We start from the raw sequence: 15,497 nt of genomic DNA, 5'->3' as shown, positions 1-15,497 counted from the left end.
CTCAGAGTTGAGGATAGCATGGCATTGACTGATAATCAGAGAGTAGGAAATGGCCAGAGAGGAGAGTGAAATAAGCACCCTGGAAACGGCCTGAGAAAGTTCTGAGAGGTGGAAGAGTGGGAGGTCGTGAGATGAAGACTAGGTTTAGAAAGGCCTTGGGAGAGATGGAGTGAATGATTATGATCAGATAGAGGAAGGTCACTTTTTGACCACTGAAGTGGAATGCTTTTGGGTGATGGAAGTGGCTGAGGGAGAGTGAAGGTGTAGGGTTGGGAAAGAATGAGGAGCTGGCAGGTTAGGGTGCTGGAGGGCGCATCAACATGCCTGTAAAGTCACCTAGGACTCGAGTAGAAGAGGAAGAAACTAGATGCCGAAAGGAGAAAGAATCCCGATGGACAAAAGTCACCAGGATATTGATTGGCTGATAGATACTTTTTTTTTTCCTTTTTTGTGAGGCAGTTGGGGTTAAGTGACTTGCCCAGGGTCACACAGCTAGTAAGTGTCATGTGTCTGAGACTGGATTTGAACTCAGGTCCTCCTGACTCCAAGGCCAGAGCTCTATCCACTGCACCACCTTGCAGACCCTAGATACATTTTCATAGCGTGAACTTTTCAAAAAAGGGGCTGCTGAGTGATGTCAGTCAAGGGAGACTCTGGGAGAGGCAGTGGACACCACAGTGGGACACACCTATGACAGGCAGGTGTAACAGGGCTGGTGCTGTCACTTGAAGCTGGTCTCTTCAGTACCCAAAGATGGAAGAGGGCTGAAGGGAATGGAAGCATGTTAGTCATGGAACAGGAATTCCAGTAGGCGTAATGGAAAGGGCAGAGGGGAGTCCAGGTGGAACACGAGAGGAAAGGACTGGGAGAATGGAAGGTCCGGCTGGGGGGAGATTTACTGAAATGCAGCTAATGTTAAAGAGCACAGGGCTCTTTATAGCAGGTGGTGGGAGTTTGCTAGCCTCAGGTGGCCATGGGGAGGAGCAGCTGGGCTTAGGATGCAGAGCATTAGAAGGTTAGAACACTTTGGGGCAGTGAGGCTGGCTCTGGCCTCCTCCCAAAAGAGAACTGTTATCTTCTCCCTAAAGCTGCCCCTCCTCCAAATTCTTCCCGATTTCTGGTGAGAACCTCACCCTCTCCTAGTCACTCCAGTTTCTTTTCCCTAGCTCCCTCACCACCACCCCCCAACCTGAAAATCCGGGCACTTGCCAAGACTTCTCCATTCTTTTTCCACAAACTCCTTGTCTCCATTCCGTGACACTCACCTAGCTCAGGCCCTCATCCCCTTTTACCTCGTCTCACTTGGACTACTACGGTAGTCTTTAAATGAAACGTTTTATTTTTGTGTTACCTTTATCTGGACATGGTACACCTCTGTTTGGACTTGATCTACCCTGTCTCCTTTCTAGCCCAGCCTTCGCGCGGCTGCCAGTAGCACATTTCTGAGTCTGACCACATCACGTCAGCTTCAGAAAACCTTCTGTTGTTCCCTAATGCCTCTGGGAGGGATAAATAATAATAATACCAACACTAGTTGATGTTCATATAGCGCTTACTGTGTAACAGGGCTGTGCTAAGTGTTTCACAATGATCATTCAGTACTCACAACAACCAGGAGAAGTAGATGCTGTTATTATCCCCATTTCACAGATGAGGACACTGAGGCAAACAAGAGGTTAAATGACTTGCCCAGCTAGTAAGTGTCTGAAGCTGGATTTGAACTTGGGTCTCCTGACTCTAGGCCCAGCACTCTAGCCATTGGCACCACCCAGCTGTCTAAACAGATTGCTTAGCGTGGTATTTAAGCCCCAGTTTAGTTCCTGCCTACATTTCTAGCATTATTTCACATAACTCTTTTATGAACCCTCCTTTCCAGCCATCCTGGAATACTAGATGCTCTCTGACCTGGATATCCCAGGTCAGGCCTCTTCTTCCACACGTACACTCATCCCCCAAGGCTGCCTTCTTGGGGGGTTCTGCTCAACTGCTGCCTTTTCCGCAGGACTTTCCCTGCTCTGTTCAGGTGTTCATTTGCTGGCTCCTCCTCTGTCCTACCTTGTCCTCTCCCTCAGTCTCTCTTCTTCCTTTCTTACCCAGCCTGGTGTCGTTCAGCTGGGCATCGTATCTGGACTGAGGATTTCATTGGTGTTGGGAATTCCTTGTGAAGAAACTCCCTCTACCAATGCAGATCAGCAGCTTTCCTGGAATTTATTTCAAATATATATTTTTATTTATTTCATTAAATATTTCCCAGTTGTGTATAAATAACTTTTTTTTTTATCTAGGCAATCGGGGTTAAGTGACTTGCCCGGGGTCACGTAGCTAGTGTCAGGTGTTTGGTCTGAGGCTGGATTTGAACTCAGGTCGTCCTGACTTCTGGGCCAGTGCTTTATCCACCGTATCACCTAGCTGCTTCTGTAAATAACTTTTAACAATCATTTAAAAATTTTTTGAGTACTGAATTCTCTCCTTCTCTTCCTCGCCTCCCCCCTTGAGAAGGTGAGCAATGTGGTATCAATTACACATGTGAGGTCATGTAAAGCATTCCCATACTCGCCACGTTGCAAAAGAAAACACAACCAAAACCATCAAGAATGACCAAGGAAAAAAGCCTGCTTCCGTCCACGTTTGGAGCTCATCCCTGGCTGGCCCCTCACTGTCGGCTGTCCCGCAGGCCCTTACTGAAGGGGGAGAGCTTTTTCCGTCATGGATCCTTTGGAGTTGTCTGGCATCATTGTCTTGATCAGAGTAGCCAAATCTTTCGTGATGGATCAGTGTTATGGTTACTGTGTACAGTGTCCTCCTGGTTCTGCTCACTTCACTTGGCATCAGTTCACCTAAGTCTTCCCACGTTTTTGTGAAACCATCCCCCTTGTCATTTCTTATAGTACAATAGTACTCCGTCACAACCATATATTATAGTTTGCTCAGTATTCCCCAAGTGATGAGCATCCTCTCAATTTCCAGTTCTTTACCACCACAAAACTGAGCTACTCTGAATGTTTTTGTACAAACAGGTCCTTTCCCTTTTCCTTTGACCTCTTTGGTATTGCTGGGTCAAAGAGGGTGCACAGTTTTGCGCCCTTTGGGCCTAGATCCAAGTGGCTCCGGGATGGTTGTCCCAGTTCCCAGTTCCTCTGCAATTTATTGTGCTAGAGAGTAGCCTCAGGCTGAGGGCAGCAGGGGTCAGCCTGGACCGTGACCCAGCCCTTCCCAGAGCTGTGTGATCGCCTGGCGGGCACCAGCTTTACCAGGTGGAGTGAGGAATCATCTTAGCTCTGGCCTTTACCTGCTCTGTGAGCTGAATAAGCCAGTTAATCCCTGAGCCTTAGGCTCCTCATTCCATGCTGCCTACCTGATAGGGCTATAAAGATCCTCATTAGATTTATAAAGCATTCTGTAAATGCATTTCTAATTCTGTAAATGTATTTAATCTCTTTCTGTGTGTCCTGGCACCATGCACGCATGCGTATACTTATATGTCAGCTTGTATTCACTATTATGGCATGAACTTAGAAGATGTGAGGGAGAGAGGGGGTTGGCCTGGTAGGAGGGTGAAGGCCTCGAGATGCCAGGAGGTAAGGGGCGGGCAGGGGCATTAGAAGGGAAGAGAAGAGGAAATTGAAAGCCAAGTCAGGCCTCTGGAGATATAGGGCCTTGCATGATAGACTGGGGGAAGGGGCTGGGGAGTTCTGGGATTGGAAGCAGGTTTTGACGTCCCTTGGCTTGCTGGGGCCTTCAATTTCTGCATGATTGCCTTCTGCATTCACTTAGTGTGAGATTCTAGAATGTTTCACTGAAGTCTCCTAGGAACCCAGCACAGGGCCCCAAAGAGGTAGCCCTTCTGACAGCAGCCTGTCAGGTTCTCACTAAGAAGAGACTCTTGGAATTTGGTGTGTTGCCAGTGACTGAGGCCCAGGAGAGTTAGGCTCTTGACGTCTCCCTCCAGGCCCCCTCCTGCCTTCAAGGCTTCAGAAAGAAGCATGAAGGGGGTGAGGCCGCCACCGTGCTGGGCGGGCCCACCTTTGGTCAGAGTGTCCTCCTCTGGGCTTCTGAGGCAGTGATTGGAGGGCCAAGCACATCTTCAGCTTGGCACTTCACCCCCCCCCCCAACACACACACTCTTCTGGGTGGGGCTGTCTGTAAGGGTAGAGAGTCACCACACTGGACCCCAGGTGCACAGATGTCTGCATGTCAATCACCTCCTCCCTCCCTCTTGCCTGGTCACCAGTGGCCGAGCATTCTGGGTGGGGACGCTGAGAAGGATCCCAGGCCCCCACAGAGACATGGATGGGAGATTAGCGCCAGCTCTTTGAGGGCGGGGGCTGGGCCTCTGGGCCTGAGCAGGTGTTAATGGAGGTTTGAATCGGCAGAAACAAAGACCCCCAACCAGATCAGGTTAATGCCCCACGTGGGGGGGGGAGGGCAATCACGTGATGGCACGATCCATTTCTGTGCCCCTTTGTTCTCTTCTCACTTGACCAATCTTACTGAAAGCTGGTTGGCGAAGAATCTGAGTGGGGATAAGGCCCAATGTTCAGAGCAGTCTGGCTGTCCCAGCTCAGGTAGAGAAGATGGATAGGCCAAGTGAGAAGCCAGTATCCTTGCAAGCTGGGTTTTGTTTGCTATTTAACAATCCGGGTTCTCGCTGTGGTCTGTTACTTTGGGAGATCAAGAATTAGCACTCGGCAGGTCTTCCACCCTTGGGGGCCACAGGAAGACCTGAGTTGGGCAGACCTGGTGCCCCACTCCCCAGGACGTGACTGCTTCTGGGGTCACCTGTGCTCCCTGCCTCAGCTGGATGGAAGGAGGAAGGAGTGAGGGGCCGCTCACCCCGGCCTGTGACCTCAATAGCGTGTTGTTTTCTGCTTCAGCTCTTGGAGGGGCAGCGGCTTCGTTGGCATTGCTGACAGTTCTTAGCCTTTTCTGAGACAGGGGCACCTTTCCTGATTCGCTTGCTTTGCTCCAGGGTTTCATGTTCTGTGTTTCTCTGAAAAAAAGCAAGCACCTGGAAAGGGCCTGGGATAGCTACAGTGAGGGGCAGGCCAGGGATGTGTTGGGGGCCCCACCCTTCCTGGCTCATCCTTCCCATCCCCTGGGGCCCTTGACAGGAGTCAGGGCAAGTCTGGCTTATGGGGAGTGGAGGGGTTTAGGTGGAAGGAGGCCAGGCTGCAGCAGAAGAGTTAGCCAGCACCTACCATGTGCCCAGCCCTGGGCTAGATGCAGGGCATAGAAAAAGAATGAATGAAACCACCTCTCTCACAAGGCGAGGGAGCCGGTGGGCCAGGAGGATCTGGGGGCTACGAGGTTAGGTGTCCTGCTTTGTGTTCCTTCGAGGCTCGGCCTCCTTTCCTTCTGCCTCCTCTCACTCCCTGCCAGCCACCACCTGGACACCAGATTCCGCACCCCCCCACCCCCAAGACCAGGTAACCCACCCGGCCTTCCAGTTGGCTTGAATAGACTGTAGCATGGCAGGAGAACATTTCCACAAGCAGGAGGGCCTAGAATGTGCTGAGGCCACAGGGAAAGAAAGAAGGGCTGGGGCTGGACTGGGCGCCGGGGAGCAAGGCAGGAGAGGAGACTGAAATCAGACACTGCTCGCTCACACACAGAAGCTTTTCTAGGCCACAGAAAGTAATATGTTGAATTGTAGATGCCGCAGCAGGTGCTGAGTAGGGCCTGGATGGAAGAAGTGGGGTTGATGTCAGGTCAGTATGGCCACGCCTCTGCAGTGCCAGGCTGGCCCAGGCCGCATTGGGCAGTGACTCAAAGATACCAAACCCTCCCTTGGTCTTGGGCTCTTGGACTGCTCAGCCTGGCCTGGCCCAGCCCCCCTTGTACACACACACACACACACACACACACACACACACGCACTCTGTTTCATTGACTTATAAAATGTGTACATAAAACAGAAAAGACCAGATTCCCTTCTCACCCTTACTATAAATACCTACCCACTCTCTCATAAACACACACTCAAAGGTAATCACTTTTTTATGTGTACAGACATAAATTGGGCACAGTACACTTAGAGAAAGACACAAATACTCTTAACATAAACATGTCTATGGACATACTTAGATACAGTTGTAGGGACACAGACACCAATTCATTTAGAAAAGATGTGTGCTCTTCTCCTCAGACACATTGTGATGCAGACTTTTTGCTAACAGACAGAAAGCTTAGGGGAAGCAACCAGCAAATCTATACAAAGCAAATTATAGACAGGAGAAACAGGCAATAATTAACAGGGAAGGCACTAGAATTGAGAGGCTGGGAAAGGCTTCCTGGAGGAGGTGGGATTTTACTTGGGACTTTAAAGGAAGCCAGGGAGGAGGCAGCTAGATGGCACAGTGGATAGAGCTCCCGCCTTGGAGTCAGGAGGACCTCAGTTTGAATCGGGCCTCCGACACTTGACATTTACTAGCAGTGTGACCCTGGGCAAGTCACTTAACCCCAATTGCCTCACCAAAAAAAAAAAAAAGGAGGCCAGGGAGGTCAGTGAGCACAGTGGTGTAGGGAGAGCCTTTCCAGGCCTGGGCCACAGACAGAGAGAATGCCCAGAGCTGAGAAATGGAGGCTGTTGCTCATGGAATAGCCAAGAGGCCATGTCATTGGATTAAAGAGTATGTGTTGGGGAGTAAGGCGTAACAAGACTGGAGACACAGGAGGGGCAGGCGATGACAGGCATTTTGTATTTGATTATGGAGACAGCGGGGAGACGCCGGAGCTCGTGGTAGGACCTGCACTTCAGCAAAATCACTTTAGTGGTTGAATGGAGGATGGACAGGAGGAGACAGAGACTTGAGGCAGGCTAACGCAGCGATCTAGGGGTGAGGTGATGGGGGCCTGCTAGCACCAGGGTGGGAGCAGTGTCAGAGGAGAGAAGGGGGTGTGTTGGAGGGGAAGCCGACAAACCCTGGCACCGTATGGGATACGGGGAACAAGAGGTCGTGAAGAGTTCAGGCTGACTCCTAGCTCTTGAGCCTGAGGGATTAGGGGGATGGCGTTGCCCTCTACAGTAATAGGGAGGGGAGGAGGCAGAGGAGCTTGGGAGGGGGGATTGAGCTCTCTTTTGGATGTGTTGAGCTTATGATGTCTACTGGACATCCAACTTGAGATGTCTGAAAGGCATGCGAGGAGACGCAAGACTGGAAAGATTAGGTCTGGATACGCAGACTTGAGAATTGTCAACATGGAGGTAATTGAATCCATGGGAACTGATGAAATCATCAACTAAAGTAACACAGATGGAGAAGAGAAGAGGGCCCAGGACACAGCCCTGTCAACACCCACGGTAGGGGTGGTTAGCCGGTGTGACCTGGCTGAAGACCCTGCAAAAGAGACGGAGAAGGAAATGACAGAGAGGTAGGAGACGAACCAAGAGAGGGGAGTGTCATGAAAGCCTAGAGAGAAGCGAGGAGAAGGCAGTAACCAGTATCAGAGGCTGCAGAGAGGCTAAGGAGAATGAAGGTTGAGAAGAGACCATTGGCTCAGCAACTAAGAGATGGTTAGCAACTTTGGAGAGAGTCGTTTCAGAGGAATGATGAGATGGCGGTGAGAAGAGAGGAATTGAAAGCCCCTGTTGTAGGTGACCTTCTCAGGTTGGTTAGCCACAAAAGACCGGAGAGAGAGGGGATGATAAAAGGGATGGATGGATCACGTAAAGGTTTTTGAGGATGGAGGAGACACAGGCATGTTCGTAGGCAGGGAAATGGCCAGTAGAGAGGGAGACACTGGAAATAAGTAACAGAGTGGGGATGACAGTGGGGCAGTCTTTTGGAGGAGATGGGACGGAATGGAATCGCTAGTGTAAGTAGCAGGGTTAGCCCTGGTAAGGAGTAAGGCCTCTTCACATGAGACAGGAAGGAGATGGCATTGGAAGGCATCCGAGTAATAAGAGATGAGGAAGAAGGAGCTCGTGGTGGATGGCCTCAAATTCTTTCTGTGAAGTGTGAGGCAAGGTTTCAGCTGTGAGAATGGAGGAAGGGGCAAGGTTTGAGGAAGGTCGAAAAAGTTTGGAAGAGCTACTGTGGGAGCGTGAATGAATTAGGGAGCTGGAGGAGGATTGCCTAGCGGCAGTGAGGGGCCCAGTCGAGGTGGTGGCCCAAGACAGAATAGTTGCATGCTTTTCTCTAGATTTGTTCAGTAGCAGGAATGTAGGGACAAAGGCAGTGGATAGTGGCAGTGATCCGAGGCTGACGCTCCTCTGGGCGTGACTGGCAATATGATAAGAGGGTGAGGGACTTGAGGGAGTTGGCCTGGTTCCCAAAGGGATCAAGATGGAAGATGGATTGGAGGCTTTCTCCCCTCTGCAGCATCTCCGGTGCGGCCCCTTCTGTCCTCAGACGCTGCCTCATCCCCTGCACCTGGACTGTGGCGGCAGTCTGGGGAGGGCTCTCTCTGCCTCTAGTCTCCCCCCACTCCAGTCCAGCCCATTCTCCATTCAGCCACCAAACTCAGAGACTTCCCATCACTTCCTGGAGCGAACACAAAACCCTCTGTGTTTCACTCGCAGCCCTTTGTCACGTGGCCACCTCCCGCCTTTCCAGTCTTTTGCTCCTTCTCCGGCGGCCTCCCTCTGCATCCCTGCCTGCTGAGCTCCCTGGCTTTCTTTAAGCCCCAGCTGAAACGCTGCTGTCCCCATAGCCCTTAGCTCTGACTTCTTCCCTCTGTCGGTTATTTCGTTTCTCCTGCCTGGAGCTTGTTTGTCTGCACTGGTTTGCTTCTTAACTCCCCCGGGGCAGGCCAAGCACGGGCTTCTGCCTTGTTTGTCGTTTCCCTACAGCTTTAGCACAATGTATGGCACAGAGTAGGCAGTTAATGAATGTTTGTAGCTTGGCTGCTCTAATGTGGCTAATGGAGGCAGCTAGGTGATGCAGTGCATGGAGTGCTGGACCTGAACTCAGGAAGACTCATCTTCCTGAGTTCAAATCCAGCCGAGCTGTGTGACCCTGGGCAAGTCACTTCACCTGTTAGCCGCAGTTTCATTATCTGTAAAATGAGCTGGATAAGGAATGGCAAACCGCTCCAGGGTCTTTGCTAAGAAAACCCCTAATGGGGTCACAAAGAGCCAGACACGACTGAACAGTGCCAGATGATGGCCTGGAAGAGAACAGACCGGAAGGAGGGTGGAGGGGGAGGGGGAAAGCCAGTAAACTGTGTTTTGATATCGACATCTCAGAGTTCCTGAACATGGAGGTGATGCATTTGTGGGTGAGAGGGAGGCCAGAAGTCTGACCATCCTTGTTGGTGGCTGGGGCGGGGCGACAGTCCCACACAGACCTACAGACTCTATTTCTTCAAAAGGGGGGGGGTTATCCATGTCAAACGCACACACCCGGTGTTCCCAGCAGAGCCACCTCAGCCCCCAGGTCTCTCCTTTGGACTGTGCCCCTTCTCCCAGCGAGGGCAGCCCGGGGCCTCTTGAGGCCAGTGACACAATGGGAAGGATGCTGGGGGTTGGTGGTTATTTTTTGTTTTTCAATGGTCAATGTCCATTCCCTTTGCTTGTGGCTCTGTGTTGTAATGATTACAGTTTATGTTGACCTCCATGGAGTGTACAAGTGATGAAAACCAGCCAGTTTTGCCCTACATCATTGTTCACATAAAGCAAATACCAAAATCTCTTATTACCTCATTTTCTTTTTCTCCCCCTAATTTTCTATTTTAAAAAATTCCTCTAGGCACAAAGCAGAATTCTGGAAAATCATTGAGGAAAGAATATGCATAAAGAAGTATTTCTTACATCAAAAAAGTCCAAGAATCACAAAGTTTGCAGAAGTTTGGTTAATCAAATACCACAGGACTGATTTAATCAGCATAAAATTGAAAGGGCTTTAGTTCTATAATAACAATTCCCATTCAGGGTTGGGCAAACTTTAACAGAGGGGCCAGTGAAGAAGGGAAGGGAAAGGTGGGACGGGTGAGCAGGCACGTTGGCACTGTGCAGATGTGAAAAGTGACCGTTGGCAACCCCGTGGACCTTGCTTGTTTTCTCATGGAAAACATTTTCTCTACCTAGTTTTTCCTTCCAAATTTAATTCCATCGAAGTCCAATACATTGTTTCAATTGTTTTACATATATATATATATAGGCTTGGTTTTCTCAGTTGCAATACCACAGAATAGTAAGTTTACTGCTTTTCCTGCCCACTGTGGAAAGAGGAGATGATTTCAAACACTTTCTTCAGCTCCACAAGAAGGAGCCACCTGTTGAGTTTCTGCATTTCATCTCTGAACCCATCTGTCAATGCATCAACGGACCGTCAGCTGACCTTGCTAGCAAGGATGTCTGTGGCATCAACATGTCTTCCTGCCATGGTGTGAACGTTTCCCTGATCTGCACAAGGGTTGAACGAAGGCCAGAGTGATGCAGAATGAGAGACCAGGGTGGCCAGCGAAGCCCAGAGCGGGCTACTAGTGAGATCAATCTGTGAGCTCAGTGTAGTCGGGACAAGGGAGGGACAGAGCTGCCTCTCCTCTGGTCCTTGATTTCTTCGAGGGGAGCTCTTGCCCAGGCCAAGAACCTGGCTCCCCTCACCCCAGGAAGGACCGTAAGGACTACCTGCTGGCCCTTCCTGTGGACGTGAGGCCCGCAACAGCTTCCTGAATTGGCCTCCTCCCAGCAGCTTCTCTTTCCTCCTACCCTTGTAAATGGAAGACACAAAAACGTAGGTAATTTGCAGCTGCTAATTAAGATGCTAATTACTGCTTGCTCAGTACAGGTCTTTCACAGGTTGTCTGACCTGAAAACAGTCCTGCTTTTTGAGAAGCAGTGGGATGTAATAGACAAAGAGCTGGCCTTGAAGCCACAGAGACCTTGTGGCCTACACTGGCTGTGTGACCCTGGGCAGGTCACTCTCCAAGGAGCAGAGGAGGCCGTGACTTTCCTCCTCTCACCCCCTCGTCTCTTCTTTGGCCAAGGAAGTCACAGGCCCAGCCCCACTGCCAGTTTGTCCTTCATGCTTTTGACTTGTAGGCCCCTACTCTATATTTTTCCTGGACCCTCTTGTTTTCTCAGCAGCGTCGGTGGCTTGTGGGCCAGGGCAGAGGAGCAAAGCGAGGGCTCTTCTGTGCTCCGGGATTGGCTCCAACCAGTCCTGGGACCAGCCCTGAGCAGCCCGATCATCCAGAGTGTTTTCACTTAGCAATGGGGATTTTGTTGGGGTGGGGGCACCAGAGATACTTTGTAACCCTCTAAGGACTGAATTTGAGTTGTTGTTGGCTCTGACAACTTCATTTGATCAGAGAGAGGACTGGCTTTGCAGTCAGAAAGACCCAGGTTCAAATCCTGCCTCTGCCACTTACTGGTTTTGTGACCGTCATTTAATCTTAAATGCCTTAAATTTCAAAATCTTAAATTAATTAGGCTTCAGCTCCTAAACTTGAGTTTCCTCCAGTGATTAGAAATCAAGGCTTCTCCTCCTAGTATCTGCTCTTTAGCTCTTAGGGGCTTGGGGCTCACTGGAGAAAAGAAAAGCCCCCCCCCCCTTTCAGAACCTCTAGGCTGGGAGACAAGGGAAGGCCTTGAAGAGAAAGTGTTTGCTCAGCCCACCTGAGCCTGTTTGGCAGCCGAGATCAGCCCCCTCCCCCAAGCAAGCCTTCCACAGTCTCTCCTTTCCCTTCCTCCGTTTCTAGAGGTTAACTGAAGAAGGAGAACCAGTCGGGTCTTAGGATGCACGTCGGCCCGCTTTCCTCCGTCGCCAGCCTCACTCCCAGGGCTCGTGTGGAAGAATTGCTGTGGGAAACACGAAGACCAAGTGGGAGCAAAGAGGAGTTAGATGAGGGTCTCTGAGCGGAGCAAAGGGCCGTGCCCAGGTTCTTGCCATTTCGTTTGGTGCTGGGTCCCCCTTTTGGCTTCCTCCAGCGCAGTCAGGCCCAGCCTCTGGCCCCTTTTCCTCTGCTGATTGGAGTAGGCTGCCCTCCTCACTCGCTTCCATTTCCCGAATCCATGCATCCCATAGAGATTTCACCTGACCTGCCTCACTCACTTCCGTCTCCTTTTCTGCTCTTTACTTCTAACCTTGCAGTCTCAAAAATGGTGCTGTTTATTCTTCCTAATACAGTTATCCCTTCCACATAGGGAAGTTTCATTACAGGGTCAGCCTAAGAAATTAAAAGGGAATTTTTGGGGAGTTTTGTGGAGGCTGCAGATGACACGCAAAGGCCAGCAGACAGCACAGAGCCTATGAACCAAATGATTAAGCCAGTGTTTACGAGAAGGTACTGTAAACACCCCGTAAAGGAAGAAGGAGAAATTCAGACTTCTTTGGCACAAAGGGAGGCCCACAGATTTAAGAGGAGTCTCCAGATCGTGGGGGCAGTGTACCCCAGAGCCCTGCGATGTGGAAGGGACGACTGTCATTACTCTCGATGATTCTGCTCCTCACAGTGGCCGGAATTAAGGAATTCCTCTTCCTCTGAAGCTCCCTTCCCAGCCCACCCTCTTCCCACCTCCCCCTCAGCCCATCCACGATGAGCTTCTTCTCTCACCCCTTCCCTTCCTTTCCTCTGTTACAGACTTCAGAACTCCACAGGACCTCTCCTTCCCTCCTTCTTTGTGCCAGCCGTGGAGGAGAAATAGGTGAACCTCCTTTTTGCCATCACTAACCAGACAGAGAGTAGACGGAAGAGGGCCTTAGAGGGGAAGGCACTGGGAAAGGTCTCCTGAATAAAATGGGGTTTGATCTGAGTCTTGAAGGAAGCCAGGGATTCTAAAAGGTGGAAGGGAGGAAGGAAGGGATCCAGGCCCGAAGGGCAGGCCTGCCAGTGCAGAAGTGTGGTTGGATTCCAGAGCGTGTGGAGCCAGAGGGACGGAGAGAGGACGTTCACTAAGCACTTACTGTGTTCCAGGCGCTGTGCTAAGCTCTTAGGTTATAGACACAACCAAGCAAGATAGCCTCTGCCCTCAAGGAACTTCTGTTCTAAAGGCAGAAAGCCCATGGGGAAAAAAAAAAAGGAAGCTGGGGCGGGGGGAAGGGCTTGAGCAGGAATGACCGGGATTGAGATGGTTGGGAAGTGTCATGGAGGCTGGACTGTAGGCCAGACAAAGGGAGAGCTTACCTGTCAGAGCCCAGTACCCTAGGAGCTGAGTGAAAAGGGGGGTGAAGGTAATGGCTAGAGAGAAGGTGACGTGGCATTGGAGACGTGGCAATGTGTGGAAGTGGTGTCGGAGACCTGGCTCTGGCCAAGAAGAGTCCCAAAGTTCACCTGGAACGGAGTAGAATGTAAGATTATTGAAAAGTTAGGAAGGTCCAGACAAATGCCAAACAAAGGATTTTATCTTTGATCCTAGGGGTAATAGGAAGCCATTAAAATTTATTGAATAGGGAACAGATGTGGTCAAGCCTGTGTTGTAGGAAAATCACTTTGAGAGCTGAGTGGACATGGTCTGGAGTGGGGAGAGACGCATTAGAAAGTTGTCATCCAGGTGTGAGGTGATGGAGGCCTGAGCTGGGGTGGTAGCTGTGTGAGATGTGGATGAGAGCAGCGCTGGCAGCTCATTGGAACTGGGAGTGAGCAACAGAGAAGAGTCAAGCATGACAAACTGAGGTGGTGTCTGGGATGACTGGGAGGGTCAGGAGGTCACTGTCGTGTGGCTCAGTCTCTCCCTTCGGGATATTTACCTGGTGGGCGCAAGTGAAATTCAAGCCAGCTTTGTTTTCCTTTACTCTGGTGGGGAGAGAATGATAGACCCACACACCAGCGTGGTATGTGGAGAGAGAGAGAGAGAGAGACAGAATGTGTGTGTGTGTGTGTGTGTGTGTGTGTGTGTGTGTGTGTGTGTGTGTGTGTGTATTTTGCCTCCTGTTCTCAGGGCTCATTGACTTAATCAAGACCCATACTCAGTGAAAAATGGGTTCATGCCTGTTAAGGTTCAGCCAAGCTGCCTTTGTATGGGAAAAACTGAGCCAGAGACGATCTCCCTGGGTGACTGAATCCCCTTGTGATAGATTAAACAGCTTCCTGGCACAGGCTCAGGAGCGGGCCAGGGACTGATCTTTCCGCCTTAGTAATGTAAGTCTGTAGGATAATTGAGCCCATTTATATCTACAGCAGGTTTTCCTTTCCTAGGCATTTTCTGATGGGTTTCTCCAGGCACTAGTCCCTTCCCCACTTGTGGCTTTGTACCTGCTTCAGCCATTGCTGTGCTTATTTCTCTAGGGACATTGTGTTTCCACAGTGGAATGAAGGTAAGCACCTGGAGGACAGGCCCTGCTTCACTTGGCTGTACCCCCAGCGCCCAGCATAGAGCAAGTGCTTAATAAATGCTTGTTGACTGTGACTGTCCCAACTCCCCCCCAACTTGCTAAATCGTGGCTAACAGATGTGTCAGAATTCAAGCCTTCTGATTCCAAAGAGAGGGGAAGGGAAGGAAGAAAGAGAGGAGAGGAAGAAGTGGAGAGAGGGGGAAGAGTGGAGGGGTAGAGAGACAGAGAAAGGGGAGAATGTTGTGTGCAAAGGCAGAGGTACCAGGAGACCCCAGCAAAGCTGGGGCAAAGGCAGAATGCTTTCCCAGCTCCCCCTTCCCCTGCTGGCTGCCCTGCCCAACCCCCCTTCCTGGCCCTGCTTCCTTGGCAGCCCCTTGTTCTGGTTGGAGAGTCAGTGATCTTCCAGGGGAAGGACTTTTAGGCTGTGACTGTGGAATACCCTTCTGCCAGCTTGCTCTCACCCCTGACCTGGTTTTTTTTTTATTTCCTCTCTTAAACTGACTTTGCTCAAGGCTTGACCCTCGGCCTGAGATTGGATTTATGGGCAGCAACTTTCTCCTCCCTAAATCGGAGACTAGGGGAGGCCTTCCAGCGGCTGGGAAATCATTGAAAGGGGCTGAACCTGAGGGAGGCAAGTTAGAAACAGAGAGAAGCTCCCGGGAAGCCAGCCCTAGGCACTCTGAGGCATCTCTGAAGACGCTTCCTGCCTGCCCTGGTGAGTGACCGGGCTTCACAGGTGCATCGGCACCCGGCTGGCACGGCTTGAATGGGCATTGGTATGCCTTAGAGAGACCTGCTGTTTGCCGCTGCCCCCCTCGCCCTCTTGGAGGTTGGCCGTCTGCCAGGATCTTTGGAGGTGAGAGGGCAAGGAAGTGTCGAATTGGCCGCAGCTCCTGGGAGAGTGAGCGTGTGTGGGGCAGATGAACTGATTTATTAGGAGATCTGGGGCAGGCAGAGCTAGGTGCCAAGGAGGTTTAATGACTGTAATAATTCTAGTTAGCATTTACGGAGTGCTTTCTATCCCAGCTGAGGATGATCTGTTGTGAAATCCAGGGCTCAGAGTACCAGGAGAAGCCAGGTTAGTGGTGACAAGAGGAAGCTTAGGAAGTGGGGGGTCCCCAGACTTCTGTGTGACTCTTCTTGGAGTGGGAGTTTAAAGCCTTCGTAGAACTGCTGAAGAGGGCACGCTGGCAGTGGGGAAGACGTTTGCTCTCCTGGGAAGTGAGCTGCTCTTATACAGAGCTCTGTATGTGCTCTTCAGGCCAGGTGGCCATGTTGTAG

The 15,497-nt window shown here is 50.9% G+C and overlaps 1 protein-coding gene across 2 annotated transcripts in view; it reads left to right on the top strand.

The window, feature by feature from the left end:
- PC (pyruvate carboxylase) overlaps window positions 1-15,497 on the top strand; it is an 86,556-nt gene that overhangs the window by 25,884 nt on the left and 45,175 nt on the right. Inside the window, exons 1-4 of one of the 2 annotated variants that reach the window (XM_020967950.2) lie at window positions 11,695-11,823; window positions 12,526-12,589; window positions 14,080-14,198; window positions 14,729-15,072. The exons of the other annotated variant lie outside the window; for it this stretch is intronic. The gene's annotated coding sequence lies outside the window, so the exon portion shown is untranslated. Of the gene's footprint in view, window positions 1-11,694; window positions 11,824-12,525; window positions 12,590-14,079; window positions 14,199-14,728; window positions 15,073-15,497 lie in introns of those variants that run through there. 2 annotated transcript variants of the gene reach the window in all.

Source organism: Phascolarctos cinereus, unplaced genomic scaffold (genome assembly GCF_003287225.1).
Source record: "Phascolarctos cinereus isolate Bilbo 61053 unplaced genomic scaffold, phaCin_HiC Scaffold_9;HRSCAF=440, whole genome shotgun sequence".
Classification (NCBI taxonomy): domain Eukaryota; kingdom Metazoa; phylum Chordata; class Mammalia; order Diprotodontia; family Phascolarctidae; genus Phascolarctos; species Phascolarctos cinereus.
The sequence above is the reverse complement of the archived record's forward strand: the minus strand, read 5'-3'. Positions and strand labels throughout refer to the sequence as shown.